The following is a 3,798-nucleotide window of genomic DNA, read 5'->3' as shown; positions in this document are numbered from 1 at the left end:
CTATTAGGAACATTAACCTGCAATTTTCTTTTCTTGTTGTGTCCTTATCTGGCATTAGTATCAGGATAATGCTGGCCTCATGAAATGAGTTTGGGTATATTTCTCCCTGTTCTATTTTCTGGAAGGGTGTGAGAAGGATTGGTATTCAGTTTAGTTCAGTTGAGTCACTCAGTCCTGTCAAACTCTTTGCGACCCCATGGACTGCAGCATGCCAGGCCTCGCTGTCGATCACCAACTTCAGGAGTTTACCCAAACTCATGTCCATTGAGTTAATGATGCCATCCAACCATCTCATCCTCTGTTGTCCCCTTCTCCTCCCACTTTCAATCTTTCTGAGCATCAGGATATTTTAAATGAGTCAGTTCTTTGCATCAGGTGGCCAAAGTATTGGACTTTCATCTTCAGCATTAGTCCTTCCAATGAATGTTCAGGACTGATTTCTTTTAGGACTGACTGGTTGGATCTCCTTATAGTCCAAGGGACTCTCAAGAGTCTTCTCCAACACCACAGTTCAAAAGCATCAATTCTTCACCACCCAGCTTTCTTTAAAGTATGACTCCCACATCCATACACGACTATTGGCAAAACCATAGCTTTGGCTACATGGACCTTGTTGGCAAAACAGTGTCTATGCTTTTTTAATATGCTGTCTAGATTGGTCATAGCTTTTCTTCCAAGGAGCAAGTGTCTTTTAATTTCATGGCTGCAGTCACCATCTGCAGTGATTTTGGAGCACCGCCCCCCCACCAAAAAAATATAAAGTCTGCCACTGTTTCCACTGTTTCCCCATATATTTCCCATGAAGTGATGGGACCAGATGCCATGATGTTCGTTTTCTGAATGTTAAGCTTTAAGCCGACATTTTCACTCTCCTCTTTCACTTTCATCAAGAGGCTCTTTAGTTCTTCACTTTCTGCCATATGGGTGGTGTCATCTTCGTATCTGAGGTTATTGATATTTCTCCTGGCAATCTTGATTCCAGCTTATGCTTCTTCCAGCCCCACATTTCTCATGATGTACTCTGCATATAAGTTAAATAAGCAGGGTGACAATATACAGCCTTGAAGTACTCCTTTCCTGATTTGGAACCAGTCTGTTGCTCCATGTCCAGTTCTAACTGTTGCTTCCTGACCTGCGTACATATTTCTCAAGAGGCAGGTCAGGTGGTCTGGTATTCCCATCTCTTTCAGAATTTTCCACAGTTTGTTGTAATCTAAACATTCAAAGTCTTTGGCTTAGTCATTAAAGCAGAAGTAGATGTTTTTTCTGGAACTCTCTTTCTTTTTTGATGATCCAATGGATGTTGACAATTTGATCTCTGATTCTTCTGCCTTTTCTAAATCCACCTTGAACATCTGGAAGTTCACAGGTCACGTTGTTTAAGCCTGCCTTGGAGAATTTTGAGTGTTACTTTGCTAGTGTGTGAGATGAGTGCAATTGTGCATTAGTTTGAACATTCTTTGGCATTGCCTTTCTTAGGGATTGGAATGAAAACTGAACTTTTCCAGTTCTGTGACCACTGCTGAGTTTTCCATATTCACCAGCATATTTAGTTCAGCACTTTCTCAGTATCATCTTTCAGGATTTGAAATAGCTCAACTGGAATTTCATCACCTCCACTAGCTTTGTACGTAGTGATACTTCCTAAGGACCACTCGACTTTGCACTCCATGATGCCTGGCTCTAGGTAAGTGATCACACCATCGTGATTATCTGGGTCATAAAGATCTTTTTTGTACGGTTCTTCTGTGTATTCTTGCCACCTCTTCTTAATATCTTCTGCTTCTGTTAGGTCCATAACATTTCTGTCCTCTATTGTGCCCATCTTTGCATGAAATGTTCCCTTGGTATCTCTGATTTTCTAGACGAGATCTCTAGACTTTCCCATTCTGTTGTTTTCCTCTATTTCTTTGCATTCATCACTGAGGAAGGCTTTCTTATCTCTCCTTGCTATTCTTTGGAACTCTGCATTCAACTGGGTATATCTTTCCTTTTCTCCTTTGCCTTTCACTTCGCTTTTCACAGCTATTTGTAAAGCCTCCCCAGACAACCATTTTGCCTTTTTGCATTTCTTTTTCTTTAGGATGGTCTTGATCACTGCCTCCTGTACAATGTCACGAACCTCCATCCATAGTTCTTCATGCACTCTGTCTGTCAGATCTAATCCCTTGAATCTATTTGTCACTTCCACTTAAGGAATTTGATTTAGGTCATGCCTGAATGGTCAAGTGGTTCTCCCCACTTTCTTCAATTTAAGTCTGAATTTGACAATAAGGAGTTCATGATCTGTGCAACAGTCAGCTCCCGGTATTGTTTTTGCTGAATGTATAGAGCTTCTCCATCTTTGGCTACAAAGAATATTATCAATCTGATCTTGGTATTGACCATCTGGTTAGTCAGACTTGCCCATGAGTGTCCAGGAGTCTCTGGTGGTGGCACGGGTCGACGGTGGCCTGCTGCAGGGTTGGGGCACTGAGTCTAGCAGTGCCTGCATGGAACCTTTTGAAGGAGGTCGCCATTATTTTCATTACCTCCACCATAGTTTGGCCCCACGTAAATAACAGGGAGGATTTGTATTAATCTTCTTTAAATGTTTGATATAATTTACCAGCAAGACCCTCTAGTCCTAGACTTTCCATTATTTTTAAAGCTTTTGGTTACTGAATTAGCTTTCTTGTTCAGTCACTCAATTGTGTCCAACTCTTTGGAACACCTTGGACTGTTGCCTACCAGGCTCCTCTGTCCATGGGATATCCCAGGCAAAAATACTGGAGTGGGCTGCCAAACTGTTGAGTTCAGATTTTTGATTTCTTCATGAGTCAACTTGGTGGGTTGTCTGTATCTAGGAATTTATCCCTCTCTTCTATGGTGTCCACTTTGTTGGTGTATAATTTTTTATAGTACTCTCTTACAATCCTTTGCTTAGTATGGTATCCACTGTAATGTTTTCTTTCTCGTTTATGATTTTGAGTCTTTGCTTCTTTTTTCTTAGTCTAGCTAACAGTATATCAATTTTGCTTATCTTTTCAAAACAATAACTCTTAGTTTCATTGTTTTTTTTTTCTAATTTTTTAAGTCTTCATTTTCATACTAATCTTTGTTATACTTCCTTCTGCTAATACGTTCTTCCTAGTGTCTTGAGCAGTAGAATAGCTGGTTCTTATTACTTCTTTGGTACTTGCTTTGGCAGCACATACACTGAAAATTGGAATGATACAGAGAAGATTAGCATTGTCCCCTTTTAAGGATGGCACTCAGTTTTTGAAGCCTTCCATTATTTTAACTTATATAGCTGTGCTTGTTGTGCTTAGTCACAGGAATTGAACCGGGGTCTCCTGCATTGCAGGTGTATTCTTTACCAGCTGAGCTGCCAAGGAAGCCCCAAATTATACAGTGCTGTATGTCAATTATATCTCAGTAAAACTGGAATAAGAAAAAAATTGCTTGGATTGGTATCATCTTGTAAGAGTGGGACTCACAAACACAACCAGACTTTTGGGAACCTCTCTCTTGGCAGCAGCTAATAAAGCCGGGGTGCTAGGATATGTGCAAAAGCTCTTTCAAGGCATTTTCTTGGAGCTGACTGGAGGGACAAGGCAAGAGTGGTGTCTATAAGCAGCACTGGTCTCCAGGTGGACTCAGTCATCCCCTAGAGCCTGCCACTTTGATGTGAATGTTTCCCCGTTTGTCTGTTCTGCTATAATATTTTCTAGATTTTTTTTTTCAAAGAGAATTGTTTCGTGTGTGTTCTTTCAAAGAGGAAGAATATTCAGTGTGTTAGAGGATCTCAGGAGCCTC

The 3,798-nt window shown here is 40.7% G+C and overlaps 1 non-coding gene across 1 annotated transcript; it reads left to right on the top strand.

Annotated features, from left to right (window-relative positions):
* Positions 1–3,174: 3,174 nt before the first annotated feature.
* Positions 3,175–3,281, top strand: LOC139184264 (U6 spliceosomal RNA). The gene has a single exon (XR_011567857.1). It is a non-coding gene; the product is annotated as a U6 spliceosomal RNA (small nuclear RNA).
* The last annotated feature ends 517 nt before the right edge of the window (positions 3,282–3,798 follow it).

This window comes from Bos indicus, chromosome 7 (genome assembly GCF_029378745.1).
Source record: "Bos indicus isolate NIAB-ARS_2022 breed Sahiwal x Tharparkar chromosome 7, NIAB-ARS_B.indTharparkar_mat_pri_1.0, whole genome shotgun sequence".
In the NCBI taxonomy this organism is placed as follows: domain Eukaryota; kingdom Metazoa; phylum Chordata; class Mammalia; order Artiodactyla; family Bovidae; genus Bos; species Bos indicus.
This window is presented reverse-complemented; position numbering and strand designations above follow the sequence as displayed.